A 17,163-nucleotide genomic window follows, 5' to 3' on the forward strand; every position below is an offset into this window, starting at 1 on the left:
CCTTAGCCTGTAAACCGGGAGGAACCGAGGATCCTAAACACACCCGATGGCAGGTTTCGCTCCACTGAACCACCACCCCAGACGGCCAATCAATCCGGGGATTGTGTTTCAACATCCAAGGGAAGCCCAAAATCACGCGGGAGGTAGAAGGAGTCACAAAAAACTCGATCTCCTCCCGATGATTCCCAGACACTACCAGAGTTACTGGTTGTGTCTTGTGCATGATTAAAGGGAGAAGGGTGCCATCTAGTGCCCGCACCTGCAATGGTGAAGGAAGCGCCACCAGAGGGAGCCCTGCTTCCCTAGCCCATCTGCTATCCAGCAGATTCCCTTCTGACCCCGTGTCCACCAGTGCTGGGGCTTGAAGGGTTAAATCCCCACTAAGGATTGTAACTGGGAGTCGTGTGGCAATACGTGTGTGTCCCACGTGCATGTTATGACCCCCCTTTAGCCCAGTCTCTAAAGGCGAGTGTTGTCATTTTGGCCGTTTGGGGCAGTTTCTCTGTATATGCTCCTTTGAGCTGCAGAAAAAACACTCCCCGTGGACCAGCCTCCTCATTCTGTCATTTGATCTTATATTGGCTCTGCGCGTTTCCCTAGCAACACCAACAGGGGTGCTGTTGCCCCACGGAGCGCTGCGGCTGTGGAGCATGGGGAGGGCGGAACCTTTTCAGACCCGGAAGGGAGAGGGACGGCGCGTGCCCAGCCACGTCCTTCGTCTCGCTCCCGACGGCGTTCCTCTAACCGATTGTCTAACCATATAACGAGATCAATAAGTCCATCCAAATCCCACGGTTCGTCCTTGGCCACCAGGTGCTCCTTCAGGACCGACGACAGTCCGTTTATAAAGGCGGCGCGGAGCACAGCGTTATTCCAGCCGGACCTCGCAGCCGCAATGCGGAAGTCGACTGCATAAGCGGCTGCGCGCCGGCGTCCCTGTCTCATTGACAGCAGCACAGTTGAAGCGGTCTCTCCCCTGTTAGGGTGATCAAACATGGTTTTGAACTCCCTCACAAACCCAGTGTACGTATGAAGGAGCTGTGAATTTTGCTCCCAAAGCGCCGTAGCCCAAGCGTGTGCCTCTCCTCGAAGCAGATTAATTACATAAGCTACTTTACTAGCATCAGACGCGTACATGACGGGACGTTGTGCAAAGACGAGCGAACACTGCATGAGAAAGTCCGCGCACGTCTCCACACAACCTCCGTACGGCTCTGGGGGGCTTATGTATGCTTCAGGGGATGGTGGGAGGGGTTGTTGAACGACCACTGGAACATTCATATCCTGCACAGGGTCGTCAGGAGGAGGAGCTGCAGCAGCGCCCTGAGCGCTCGCTGCCACCTGTGCGGAGAGAGCCTCCACCCTGCGGTTCAGGAGGATGTTTTGCTCGGTCATCTGATCCAACCGAGCCGTAAAGGCGGTGAGGATGTGCTGCAACTCACCAATCACACCTCCTGCAGACGCCTGTGCACCCTGCTCTCCCATTGGCCATTCAATGGCTGGGTGACGCCCCTCGGAGTCCATGACACTGGCCGAGATATCCTGCTGTGAAAGTGTAGTGACACGGACCCACAACAGGGGGCGTAAATGAACGGACAATGAAAGAGTCAAATATGAACACTTTACTGTTGTGAAAAGCACAACCAAACACAGCAGATTACAGAATATGTACAATAGTCAATTAGCAAAGGTGACATGTGGGCAGGCTTGAGGATAGAGGACGTCTGTCCTGAGAAGAACCGGAACCACACGATTTCCTCCGCCACCGAACCTGGAGAATACTGGAGCCGCCAAATCCCGAACACCCCAGGTGGCCACTGTCTCCGCGTGTCGGATCTGGTACTGCTGGCGAGGAGCAGAGACAATCAGATGTGGGTGTGTGAACACCCAGTAACAACAACGGTGGGAATTCCACCTCCACCTCTAACACACACTCGTGCAGTGTCTGAGTAACCACTTATCTGGATATGCAGGCTGAGAAGGTTACCTCCTAAGGTAGACGATATCTCAGCAACAAGGTGGAGATGACGTCCAGTCTTTATGGAGTGGGATGATGAAGTGTAGATGGGTGACAGCTGTCAAGAGATAATGAGTGACAGCTGTCTCCCCCGGCTGTGTCTGTGGCGGCAGCGCCCTCTCGTGCCTGAAGCCCGCACTTCAGGCAGGGCGCCCTCTGGTGGTGGGCCAGCAGTACCTCCTCTTCTGGCGGCCCACACAACAGCGGCAAAAACTCAGAGGCATGAACACAGAGGTGTAAACACAGAGGGGTAAACAAAGAGGGGTCAATACAGAGGGGTAAACAAAGAGGGGTCAATACAGAGGGGTCAACACAGAGGGGTCAATACAGAGGGGTAAACAAAGAGGGGTCAGTACAGAGGGGTCAACACAGAGGGGTAAACAAAGAGGGGTCAATACAGAGGGGTCAATACAGAGGGGTCAATACAGAGGGGTCAACAAAGAGGGATCAACACAGAGGGGTCAATACAGAGGTGTAAACACAGATATGTAAATAAAGAGGGGTCAATACAGATGGGAAAACAAAGAGGGGTCAATACAGAGGTAAACACAGAGAGGTCAATACAGAGGGGTCAACACAAAGGGGTCAATACAGAGGGATAAACAAAGAGGGGTCAATACAGAGGGGTCAACACAGAGGGGTCAATACAGAGGTGTAAACACAGATATGTAAATAAAGAGGGGTCAATACAGAGGGGTAAACAAAGAGGGGTAAACAAAGAGGGGTAAACAAAGAGGGGTCAATACAGAGGTGTAAACACAGAGGGGTCAATACAGAGGGGTAAACAAAGAGGGGTCAACACAGAGGGGTCAATACAGATATATAAATAAAGAGGGGTCAACACAGAGGGGTATCTGATGGTATTTCGCTAGGCATGCTGATGAAGCTCATGACATCTACAAAAAGTGCAACCTGTTTATTTGATCTTATACCAACAAAACTGTTTAAGGACCTGTGGTCCACTCTTGGGCTGACTGTGCTGGAAATTATTAATCTTTCTTTAACTTCTGGATGTGTTCTGAAATGTTTTAAATCAGGAGTGATTAAACCATTACTTAAGAAATCCAATCTCAGTACTGAAAAATGATAGGCTGATATCAAATCTATCATTTTGTTCTAAAATCCTGGAAAAGTGGTGTCACGGCAGCTCGTGGACCACCTCACTGAGAATAATCTTTTGGAGCCACTGCAGTCTGCTTTTAGAAAATATCACTCCACAGAGACGGCTTTCACTAAAGGCCCTGTCCCACTGGCGTTTAGGAGGATTTGCGTATGAATTACGCACAAAATTGGCTCATATTCGCTTAACATCCGCAATATGTGTGAAACATGCTTGTATGAGTCGGCCGACGCCCGCACACGTCCGCAATTATCCACAGAGACACGTTTTTCCGTTGCCAGGATTTTTGAGCTGCACAAAATTTTGGCTGCGGATAACATCTGCCTTACATACTCAATACATACACAATACATACTCACTTAATGCACTGTATATTCGCCATCATCTGCTGATATCCGCAACTGACAGGGATTTGCGGCTTGGCAGCGGACTGGGACAGTGTGTAAAACAGATATTTTGCGCGCCCATCATCTCCACATCATAGACTAAAATAAGTTGTAGCGACTGCATACAGATTGGCCACGAATAAAGAGTTTTTATTACGTCTGCTTTGCTTTGCATCTGATGCAAATCATTCATAACTGAATGCCGTTCTTTGTTCTACCAGCTGCCACGCGCTCTGCGCTGGATGTTGCCTATATATTAAATAATTATTTCATGGCAGATTAATCATTTTATTCTGCAAACTGGCTGTTGAAAACAGCTTTAATCACGTCCTGAATCACAGAGGAAGCTGTAGCTGGAGCCGTTCACGCACGTGCGTGCCCGTTCCATCTGCAGAAAGCATTTTGAGCCGTCTAAAAAGGTAATTATTTGTCTTGTTTACATTGTCAAGGCTCGATAAAACAGTTGCATGTTTTTTCCTTCTTGTCTGCAGCTGTTACAGTATTTATTCCTGTTTATAACAGATTTAACTTCTTGTTATAATCACTCAGATGAGTTGCGCTCTGATGTGATCCGCTGACATCACCACTCGCCCTGTTCACTGCTTCTTTACTCCAGTCAACTTGTCCGAGTCCAGCAAATGCTCCAGAGGCTGTATTGTTGGTGTGAATAGTGATGCCGACAGCCCGAGTGGGCTTCATTTTTGACCACAATACAGATGCCGTGCACGCGCAACACGTGTGTGATGCATTTATAATATACCCATAATCCCGCCGTGATAATCACAATGCGTCGGATTCGTTTCCTCACTACATGCATAGTACAACCGTGATTGTTCATCATATATTCACTATATATTATTAATATATCTGTAATTAATACTGGGACTTTTGTCATTTTTGGCCATTTTTGTTGCGGACGACAACGAATGCCCGTAATTTGTGTACTCAATTCATGTGCAATTAATCCTCTCCCCAGTGGGACAGGGCCCTAAAGTGGTGAATGATCTTTTGCGAACAATGGACTCGGATACCACTACAGTCTTGGTGCTGTTGGATCTTATGCTGCGTTTGATACTGTGGATCACCATGTTTTACTCAACAGGCTGGAGAATGAATCATTTTGGGATTACAGGAACTGCTCTTGCATGGTTGATGTCATACCTGTCCAGTCGTTCTTACTGTGTGTTGTGCAATATAGGGATATGAAGTTTGGGGTTCTGCAGGGATCCATTTTAGGTCCCCTGCTTTTTTCTCTTTATGTAGCACCCCTTGGGAATATACTGCTGCGTTTTGGGATTGCCTTTCATTGCTATGCTGATGACACCCAATTGTACATGCCGATAACTGCTGGTAACCTCATTCACATAAAATCTTTGGAAGATTGCCTTGCATCAGTAAGAAGTTGGATGTCTAGTAACTTCCTACTTTTAAATTCTGATAAGACTGAAGTTATGGTTCTTGGTCCAGCGAGGTATCTGCATCAATTTGATCAGCTAGCGCTTAGCTTAGGTTCGTGTGTTATACATCATATGGATAAAGTGAGGAATCTTGGGGTAATTTTTGGTCCTACGTTGTTCTTGGACCTCCACATTACAGACATTACGAGGACTGCTTTCTTCCATTTGCGAAATATAGTGAAGATTCGTCCCATCCTGTCTATGGCTGATGCTGAGACTTTGATTCATGCATTTGTCTCTTCTAGATTGGACTATTGTAATGCTCTATTTTCTGGTTTACCGCAGTGCAGGATTAGGGGTCTTCAACTGGTTCAAAATGCTCCTGCCAGACTTTTGACACAAAGCAGAAAATTTGACCACATTACACCCGTTTTGGCGTCTCTTCACTGGCTTCCAGTCGCTGCAAGATCGGATTTTAAAGTACTGTTATTAGTTTATAAAATTGTTCATGGACTTGCTCCTCCCTATCTGGCTGACCTGGTTAAGCCCTATGTACCAGCTCGGGCCCTGCGTTCTCAGGGTGCAGGACTTCTGTGTGTTCCCAGGGTGAATAAAAAGTCTGTTGGTCACAGAGCTTTCTCCTACCGTGCCCCAGCTCTGTGGAACGATCTCCCGGCACACATTTGGCAGTCGGATACTGTGGAGACTTTTAAGTCACGTTTAAAGACTCATTTGTTTTCCCTGTTTTATCATTAGTGTTGTGTTTTTATTCTTGTATTCTTTTATGGTTTTGCCTTTTTATTGTGTTTTTAATTTTTTAATTCAGTTTTTTTTTCTGTTTTTATTATGTTGTGTGAAGTGCCTTGAGAAGATTTCATCATGAATTGGTGCAATATAAATTAATAAATTTGAAATTTGAGGGGTAACAAAGAGGGGTAAACAAAGTGGGGTCAATAAAGGGGGGTCAACAAAGAGGGGTCAATACAGGGGGGTAAACAAAGAGGGGTCAATACAGGGGGGTCAACAAAGAGGGGTCAATACAGGGGGGTCAACAAAGAGGGGTCAATACAGAGGGGGTAAACAAAGAGGGGTCAATACAGGGGGGTAAACAAAGAGGGGTCAATACAGAGGGGGTAAACAAAGTGGGGTCAATACAGGGGGTAAACAAAGTGGGGTCAATACAGGGGGTAAACAAAGAGGGGTCAATACAGAGGGGGTAAACAAAGAGGGGTCAATACAGGGGGGTAAACAAAGAGGGGTCAATACAGAGGGGGTAAACAAAGTGGGGTCAATACAGGGGGTAAACAAAGTGGGGTCAATACAGGGGGTAAACAAAGTGGGGTCAATACAGAGGGGGTAAAGAAAGAGGGGTCAATACAGGGGGGGTAAACAAAGTGGGGTCAATACAGAGGGGGTAAAGAAAGAGGGGTCAATACAGAGGGGGTAAACAAAGTGGGGTCAATACAGGGGGTAAACAAAGTGGGGTCAATACAGGAGGTAAACAAAGTGGGGTCAATACAGAGGGGGTAAACAAAGTGGGGTCAATACAGAGGGGGTAAACAAAGAGGGGTCAATACAGAGGGGGTAAACAAAGTGGGGTCAATACAGGGGGTAAACAAAGTGGGGTCAATACAGAGGGGGTAAAGAAAGAGGGGTCAATACAGGGGGGGTAAACAAAGTGGGGTCAATACAGGGGGGGTAAAGAAAGAGGGGTCAATACAGGGGGGGTAAAGAAAGAGGGGTCAATACAGAGGTGGAGATCTTACTCGTGAAATACACTGAGGCAGCTTTGATGTGACTTGGTGCTATATAACTGAAATAAATTAAATTGTCTAAACAAAGTGGTGGAAAGAAACACGGAGGCGTAAACATAGAGGTGACAACATAGATGCAGAAAGACAAACTCTTAAAGACAGAGGTGTTTATTATTATTATTATTATTTTGCTTGTGTATTTGTTTGGTGCATGTTGCTGGTTGTTTCAGGTCCTGTGGACCAGCTCACACTGTGAACACAGCGCCCACTGCAGGCTGAGGCTGGATTCAATATCAGAGATTTCTGTCACCACCACATCAATAAATAGACACCAGTAACAGAATGAAGATACACCTGCGGTGTGTGTGTGTGTGTGTGTGTGTGTGTGTGTGTGTGTGTGTGTGTGTGTGTGTGTGTGTGTGTGTGTGTGTGTGTGTGTGTGTGTGTGTGTGTGTGTCCCTCTCCTGTTGAAACAGCATCTCAGAATTGAGCCAAACTTGACACACATATACTTTGACATACGGGGAGTAACACACGATATCAAGTATTAATAGTAGTATTAATAGTAGTATTAATAGTAGTAGTAGTGGAGGCATAGCAGCAGCAGCTGTCTCTTCTTGAGGCAGCTTTACTAGGTGACAATTTTGTTGGTGAAGATGAAGTTTTCATTTTAGTCTTGAAATCAAACCCGTCCTGAGCTGGTATGTTAATAATAAAACAACCACCCTGACAACACAAAGACACACACAGACACACACAGACACGGACACACACACAGACACACACACACGGATACAGACACACACAGACACGGACACACACAGACACACACACACACACACACACGGATACAGACACACACAGACACACACACACGGACACACATGGACACAGACACGGACACACACACAGACACGGACACACACGGACACACACACACAGACACACAGACACACACAGACAGACACAGACACACACAGACACACACGGACACACACACACAGACACAGACACACACACACAGACAGACACAGACACACACAGACACACACGGACACACACACACACACACAGACACACACACACACAGACACAGACACACACAGACACAGACACACACAGACACACACACACACACACAGACACACACACGGACACACACACACACACAGACCCGGTCACAGCCTGTCGAGGGCACAGGTCTGTCTAACTGCCTGTCACAGGTGGTTGTTCTTTATGGGTGCCCCTGATGGTGGCAGTCCTGGGTCATGGCAGACATGCTGCCACACTGAGGAAGGTCAGTGGGTCACATGGATGAGCACGTGCACCGAAAGAATGTGGGAGTCAGGTCTGGACGTCTTCTGCACAGCGGTCTGTGCCGTCTGTATTAGAGGTTTTAAGCCCCAGACGTTGTCTGCGGTATCATGGATATTTTATGGGACTGAAGCTGCATCCTGGTGGGGGTAAGAACTGTCCTTCTGCTGTGATTTGGTGCCATATAAATAAATTGAGACTGAATTGAATCCCACATGGAGTACAGCAGCACGGTGGTTAGTGGTTTAGCACTGCTGCCTCACAGCACGAAGGTCATGGGGTTTCTTCCTGGCCGGTCCTTTCTGTGTGGAGTTTGCATGTTCTCCCCATGTTTGTGTGGGTTCCCTCCAGGTGCTCCAGCTTCCTCCAACATCTAAAGACTTGCAGGACTGTGTGATATCCAAACATTTATTTGTATGTAATTATCCATAATTACTGTGGTTAACTGTGAGTAGATAAAAGTGACGAGCTGCTCTCACGGGTTCACGAGGTGGCGTTCATGCCATGGTGACAGAGGTCACGGGAGAGGAAGAAGGAGTTTTTTCTGAGTGGCAGAGTGCTTTACCTCCGTGCTGGTTAAGCAGCAGTGTGTAACATGCCACGATCCACTTTTCAGTAAAGCTCAGTTGAATTCCAGATGTTGTAAACATTCGGTTCATCTCACGATACAACAGACTGGGAACTTAAAATTGTCCAGGTCTCCCTTGTAAGGTCTCAGTCTCAATGGGACTGACCAGGTTACATAAAGGTTAAATAAATAAGCTACAAAGAACACCCGTACTGTGTGCTGGGTTCAGGTCTGCAGGGATCAAGGACGGAAAGACAGAAAACCCTTCCACGCTTTGGTCCTGTTGGTGATCCTGATGTAGAATGTTCTTTCATCATAACAGAGAGCAAAGAAAAGTTCAAAGGAACCAGCTGGCTCAGAAAATACAAAACCAAAAATGGAAAATACAGAAACCTGCTGTTACAGCCATATTCCAAAATAGATGAAATTCTACACACAGTACCCCATTATGACAATGTGAAGACGGTTTTGTTTTTTGTTTTTTTGGCAAATTTATTAAAAATAACAAGACAAGACAAAGGATGGGACAAAAAGGCTTTATTGATTATTCGGGCAGAAGGTTGGTGCACAGTCAGCCTGGCAGAGATACAGGCAGGTGTTCAACAAAGGTATCATCAACAAACAGGCGGGGTTCAGGAGCACCGTGAAACAGTGTCACATGGGCTGAGACAAAAAGTGATAAACAAAGCGAGGTCGAGCACACCGTGGCAAAATGAGACTGTGACAAAAGGCTGGAACGGAGATATCAAAAATCAACAAACCGGCACAGCAGACCACACTCACAGGGCTTCAATCCACAGTGGACAATTAGGACGTGATGTGAGGCGGGTGTGGAGACGGACAGGAGGGAGGCGTGGACAGACGCAACAAAGATCAGAAACTGCTCTGTGAGACAAACAGTGGTGGGCACAGTTCCGCTAATTATTGAAGCTAATGTTTTCATGATCGGATTAGCTTTTCAGATAACTTTGAAAAACATCATCGGACCAATTAGCTTCCAATAAATTTAGCTCCAATAATTTTTAGATCGCTAACATATTTTTGCAGGCGTAGTGAATAAAGCTCAACAGTTACAAACATTTGTGAAGTCTGAAATCAAAGATTTTAGTACCTGCATCTTAAATGTTTCCTAGCAGGCAGACAGACAGGCAGACAGGCAGACAGACAGACAGGCAGACAGACAGACAGATACATAAAGCATTAAGGGATATGTGTTGCGTGGGCCGCTGAAGAGGAGGTACTGCTGGCCCACCACCACTAGAGGGCGCCCTGCCTGGAGTGCGGGCTCCAGGCACCGGAGGGCGCTGCCGCCTTACGGGAGCAGCCAGGACGACAGCTGTCATCCATCACTGGAGACAGCTGATCCCAATCAATACGGAGGTATATCAGCAGGACGGCATCTCCACCTCATTTGCCGAGCTATCGCCTGACCAAAGAGGTAACAATCTCTGCCCATACATATAACTAACCATTGTTGTATTTCTTGTGGAGCATTTGTAGGACAGCTGACTACTGAACAACTTTTGGATAAGTACTCACCTTCCTACACTCCTGTATCGTTGTTAACGAGAGGTGGAGGTGGACTTTCCACCCTCCGTGTTACTGGGTGCAGCCGCATCCACACCTGACTGTTTTTGTTCCTTGCCAGCAGTACCGGATCCGACGAGCGGAGGCAGTGGCCACCTGGGGATTCGGGACTTGGCGGCTCCAGTATTCCCGGGTTCGGTGGCAGAGGAAATCGGGTTGGTTCCGGTTCGACTTGGACAGACGTCTCCTATCGTCGAGCCTGCCCACACGACACCGTTGTTATTGGACTCAGTCTCAATATTGTAATCGGCTGTGTTGTTGTGCCTGTTTTCACAACAGTAAAAACAGTGTTATTTGATTCCTCCATTGTCCGTTCATTTGCGCCCCCTGTTGTGGGTCCGTGTTCCTACACTTTCACAACAATATGGCCAGTTCTGCCATGAACACTGCCACCTACTGGCCAGTAGATGGCAGTAGAGACCCTGAAAACCTTTAATAAACCTGAGCTTCTGGCATGTTTCTGTCAAAAAAACACAATAACAACATCTATAAACCCAGAGAATATATTCACAAGAGTTTTAGGCACAATATACAGAGTTTAATACTGTTGTCCGTGTGCAGTGGTTAAAATGCAGCTTCATCAGAGCGTCTCAATGCATTTCTCCTGTTGTGAAACTTTACCCATAATGCACTGCAGTATGTGTGGTCAAAACACTAAAACTATCATAATTAGTGCATTACTTAAAACCAAAACATATAGCTGATATTTTCATTTTATAAAACATCAGACGTAACATTAATTTAAATAACTTCTAGAAGTAGTTTGGTAAACATTTTAACCATAAGTTAAAACTGTATGCCTGTTGATGACTTGCGTGATATGGTAGCAAGTAATTGTTTTTTTCCTCCTCCTCCTCCTCCTCAGTCACTAGGTCTCTTTTGCTGCAAGAAAGCTAATCTGACACATAAGCGCTGGCTCATTGTTGTCAGTTGCTCCTAGTGTAAGGATCAATACCGAAAGTTATTGGTTTAGTTTATATCTGTATTTTTTAGGGGTTTATCAGTTTAGTTTTATAAAAGATAACTTTTCAGTTAGCGGATTAACTGTTATCGAAGCAAACTTTTTGGTTAGCTGTGCCCACCACTGGAGACAAGAGAGTGCAGTGAGGAGTGGGTGAGACAGTGATACAAATGGGGTGTGAATAAATGAGAACAAAGATGAGAAGAGAGACACAAGAGAATACAGTGACAACTGAGGCATGACCAAAATATAACCTAGAACCATAAACTAACAAAATATCATTGCTAAACACAGAGAGAAGGTCAAATACAGGTGTATGCAAAGGTTTGGGGACCCCTGATGATTTCCATGATTTTCCTTTATCAATCATTTTGATGTCTGGATCAGAAATTTCAGTTAAATATATCATATAGCAGATAAACAGTGATATTTAAAAGAGAAATTAAGTTTCTATTTTTTACAGAAAGTGTGCAATAATTCTTCTAACAAATTTAGGCAGGTGCATAAATTTGGGTACCCTTTTCATTTTATTGATTTGACGACATTTAGCACTAATTATTGGAACACAAAATTGGTTTGGTAAGCTCATTGACCCTTGACCTCCTTGCACAGGTGAATCCAATCATGAGAAAGGGTATTTAAGGTGGCCATTTGCAAATGTTTCCCCTCTTTGCATCTATTCTAATGAGTGGCAACATGGGAGCCTCTAAACAACTCTCAAATGACCTGAAAACAAAGATTGTTCAACATCGTGGTTTAGGGGAAGGATACAAAATGCTATCTCAGAGATTTCAGCTGTCAGCTTCCACTGTGAGGAACACAGTGAGGAAATGGAAGACCACAGGCACAGTACTAGTTAAGGCCCGAAGTGGCAGGCCAAGAAAAATCTCAGATAAGCTGAAGTGAAGGATGGTGAGAAGAGTCATAGTCAACCCACAGACCTGTTCCAAAGACCTACAACATGATCTTGCTGCAGATAGTCTCTCTGTGCATCGTTCAACTGTACAGCGCACTTTGCACAAGGAGATGCTGTATGATGCTGTAATGCACAGGAAGCCTTTTCTGCGTACACACCACAAACAGAGTCGCTTGAGGTATGCTAAAGCACATTTGGACAAGCCAGCTTCATTTTGGAATAAGGTGCTGTGGACTGATGAAACTAAAATTGAGTTACACTGAGAAAAATAAGTATTTGAACACCCTGCGGTTTTGCAAGTTCTTCCACTTAGAAATCATGGAGGGGTCTGACATTTTCATCTTAGGTGCATGTCCACTGTGAGAGACATAATCTAAAAAAAAAAAAACAATCTGGGAATCACGATGTATGATTTTTTAATAATTTATTTGTATGTTACTGCTGCAAATAAGTATTTGAACACCTGTGAAAATCAGTGTTAATATTTGGTACAGTAGCCTTTGTTTGGAATTACAGAGGTCAAACGTTTCCTGTAGTTTTTCACCAGGTTTGCACACACTGCAGCAAGGATTTTGGTCCACTCCTCCATACAGATCTTCTCTAGATCTTTCAGGTTTGGAGTTTCAGCTCCCTCCAAAGATTTTCTATTGAGTTCAGGTCTGGAGACTGGCCAGGCCACTCCAGGACCTTGAAATGCTTCTTACGGAGCCCCCCCTTAGTTGCCCTGGCTATGTGTTTGGGGTCATTGTCATGCTGGAAGACCCAGCCATGACCCATCTTCAATGCTCTTACTGAGGGAAGGAGGTTGTTTGCCAAAATCTCGCAATACATGACCCCATCCATCCTCCCTTCAATACGGTGCAGTCATCCTGTCCCCTTTGCAGAAGAGCACTCCCAGAGTATGATGTTTCCACCCCCATGCTTCACGGTTGGGATGGTTTTCTTGGGCTTGTTCTCATCCTCTAAACATGGTAAGTGGAGGTGATTCCAAAAAGTTCTATTCTGGTCTCATCTGACCACATGACCTTCTCCTATGCCTCCTCTGGTTCATCCAGATGGTCACTGGTGAGCTTCAAACGGGCCTGGATATGTGCTGGCTTGAGCAGGGGGACCTTGCTGCCCTGCAGGATTTTAAACCATGACAGCATCATGTGTTACTAATCTAATCTTTGTGACTGTCATCATCATCATCATCATCATCTATTTTATTTGAGCAGAGGATAAGAAATACAGAAAACAGAAAAAAAAAAAAAAAAAAACCAGAAAACAATTTAACAATAACATAAAAAACAAAAAAACTGAATTTACTATTAACTCAGAACATTGAATCTGCTCAAAAAGGAGTGGGAGGAAGAAAACTTATTTAATCCCACCCCTTTATTCAAATTTAACATAAAGTGCATAGCTGCTTCCCGTCAATTAGATAGAAAATTAAGAAAATAATACATTTAAATACTTGTAATTCCCACAATAGATACCAACAGCAGCAAGAAAACAATACCAGTATAATAAACAAGCGACAAGCACATACCAACAACGGTAAGAAATCAACAATACCAGTTATGGCAAAGAAAACAAACATATGATGCTCATACCAACAATGGTAAGAAAACAACAATACCAATTACGGTAAGAAAGCAAACATATAAAAAACATACCAACAATGATAAGAGACAACAATACCAATTATGATGAAGAACCAAACATATGAAAGAAAGAAACATATAATGCACAAACCAACAATTGTGTGTGGTCCAAGCTCTCTTCTGGTCATTGACCAGGTCCTCCTGTGTAGTTCTGAGCTTTCTCAGAGTCATCCTTACCCCACAAAGTGAGATCTTGCATGGAATCCTAGACCGATGGAGATTGACTGTCATCTTGTGTTCTTCCACTTTCTAATAAATGATCATAACAGTTGTTGTCTTCTACCAAGCTGCTTGCCTGTTGTCCTGTAGTCCATCCCAGCCTTGTGCATGTCTACAGTTTTGTCCCTGGTGTCCTTAGACAGCTCTTTGGTCTTGGCTATGGTGGACAGGTTGCAGTGTGATTGATTGAGTGTGTGAACAGGTGTCTTTTATACAGGTAATAAGTTCAAACAGGTGCAATTAATACAGGTAAAGAGTGCAGAATAAGAGGACTTCTTAAAGAAAAATTAACAGGTCTGTGAGAGACAGAATTCTTGCTGGTTGGTAGGTGTTCAAATACTTATTTGCAGCAGTAACATACAAATTAATTATTAAAAAAAATCATATATTGTGATTTCCGGATTTTTTTTTTTTTAGATTATGTCTCTCACAGTGGACATGCACCTAAGATGAAAATTTCAGACCCCTTCATGATTTCTAAGTGGGAGAACTTGCAAAACCGCAGGGTGTTCAAATACTTATTTTCCTCACTGTATTTGGACATAACAAGGTGCAGTATGCATGGCTGAAAAAGAACACAGCATTCCAAGAAAAACACTTGCTACCTACAGTAAAATTTGGAGGTGGTTCCATCATGCTGTGGGGCTGTGTGGCCAGTGCAGGTACTGGGAATCTTGTTAAAGTTGAGGATAGCATGGATTCCAGTTAATATCAGCAGATTCTTGAGAACAATGTTCATGAATCAGTGACAAAGTTGAAGTTGCGCCGTGGCTGGATCTTTCAACAAGACAACGACCTTAAACACTGCTCAAAATCTACTAAGGCATTCATGCAGAGGAACAAGTACAATGTTCTGGAATGGCCATCTCAGTCCCCAGACCTGAATATTATTGAAAATCTGTGGTGTGATTTTAAGCGGGCTGTCCATGCTCAGAAACCAACAAACCTGAGATGTATTGTAAAGAAGAATGGTCCAAAATACCTTCAACCAGAATCCAGACTCTTATTGGAAGCTATAGGAAGTGTTTAGAGGCTAAACCAACAATAAGACTTTAAAATATGATCTGGCAGAAATTGGTAGCCAATGAAGGGATGCCAGAATGGCTGTAATGTGGTCAAACCTTCTACTTTGTGTCAAAAGTCTGGCAGCAGCATTCTGTACCAATTGAAGTCCTCGAATGCTAGATTGCGGCAGGCCAGAAAATAAAGCATTACAATAATCCAGTCTGGAAGAAATAAACGCATGTATCAAATTCTCAGCATCAGCCATAGACAGGATGGGACGAATCCTTGCCACATTTTGCAGCTCAAACAAAGCTGCCCAGACCTCCTGATGCACCCACACCTCCCCCAGCTCCTCCGGGGGAACCCCGAGGCATTCCCAAGCAAGCTGTGAGATGTGGTCCCTCCAGCGTGTCCTGGGTCTTCCTGCCTCCTCCCGATGGGACGTCCCGCACGTCCCATCGGGATGAGCCCCGGATGGGACAACAAGAACAGAAAATAAATGTCTACATGTGTTTTGTGGACTTGGAGAAGGCGTATGATCGTATGGATGGAGGGGGTCCCTTCTCAGGGCCATCCAATCTCTGTACTCCCAAAGCGAGAGCTGTGTTCAGGTGCTCGGCAGTAAGTTGGATTCATTTCCGGTGGAGATTGGCCTTCACCAGGGCTGCACCTTGTCACCAATCCTGTTTGTGATATTCATGGACAGGATATCGAGACATAGTCGGGGGGAGGAGGGTTTCCGGTTTGGTGGGCTCAGGGTCTCATCACTGCTTTTTGCAGATGATGTGGTCCTGTTGGCTTCATCGACTGGTGACCTCCAAGAATCACTGGATTGGTTCGCAGCCGAGTGCGAAGCGGCTGGGATGAGGATCAGTACCTCTACATCTGAGGCCATGGTTCTCAGCAGGAAACCGATGGATTGCCTACTCCAGGTAGGGAATATGGCCTTGCCCCAAGTGAAGGAGTTCCAAGTACCTCGGGGTCTTGTTCACGAATGAGGGGATGATCGAGCGTGAGATTGGCCGGAGAATCGGTGCAGCAGGGGCAGTATTGCATTCGCTCTACCGTATCGTTGTGACGAAAAGGGAGCTGAGCCAAAAGGCGAAGCTCTCGATCTACTGGTCCATCTTCGTTACTACTCTCACCTATGGTCATGAGTGTTGGGTCATGACCGAAAGAACTAGATCGCGGGTACAAGCTGTCACGGTTTCAGCCAGATCTGGGGTTTATTCTAGTTTTTCCCCTTTCTGTAGTTCGTTTCAGCTTTGATGTATTAATATTTATTTTCATCAGGAATTATTCTGTCATGTTTTTCTTGTCACTTTGTTCTGGATATGATTCACTAGTTATTTTGTTTTCTTCATATGGTTATTTTCTGTTTTGACTTGTCACTTTGTTTTCTTTGTTACTTTATACTTTTGCCATCCATTCTGTTCTAGTTGTTTTCAGTCATTGTTTATTAAGTTATCACTTGTTCCTCTTGGTTATTATATTTGATGTATTGTTGTGTCAGGATTTGTTCTGGTTGTTGTTTGGTCACTGCTTTTTCTTATGTTTTGTCTTACTGCCTTGTTTTTCTTAAGTCAGTTTGTGTTTAATGTCATTTTAGTATTTTGCTCCATGTCTCTCGTTCTAGTCTGTGCTGCCAGTTCATGTTTAGTTTAGTTCTCATGTTCATGCCTGCTTCCAGTTGTATTATGTTCTGCCATAGTTCCCTGGTTTCTCCTCACGCCCCTCTGAGTTCTGTTTCACTCTACACCCTGCACCTGCCTTCATGTCTTCATCCCTCACTTAATCACTCTGATTATGTTCTCTCTGCACCTGTCATGTGTCCCTGTCTCTCACTTTAATTCTGTCTGCTTTGTATTTCCTTTCTCTCACACTCTGTGCACCTGTTCACACATCTTTGTCTTTTCTTCTCTCCACCATGTACTCTCTTCCCTCACTGTCTTGCACAACATAGTATCTTTGTTCATTAGCCACGCCCCCTTTCTGGATCCTTCCTCTCACGTGCATCTTGTTAACACCACCTGTTCCTAATTTGTCCACATGCATATAAACCCTCACAGTGTCACAGTCCCTCGCCAGATTGTTGTCGCTTCCAGCACACTCTCCAGCCTTTTGTTCTCTGTCCTGATTAGTCTTGCCGTGTACCAGTTCCTTGCTTTGTGTTTTTGGCCGTCTTTTTGCCTCAGCCTATATGCCAGTGTTTGCCCGTGCATCAGACCCCTTTCTGGAGATGACTGCCTTTTTGCCTCACCCTGCTTGTGCCT

The sequence above is a fragment of the Thalassophryne amazonica genome, chromosome 8, assembly GCF_902500255.1.
Source record: "Thalassophryne amazonica chromosome 8, fThaAma1.1, whole genome shotgun sequence".
NCBI classification, from domain to species: Eukaryota; Metazoa; Chordata; class Actinopteri; order Batrachoidiformes; family Batrachoididae; genus Thalassophryne; species Thalassophryne amazonica.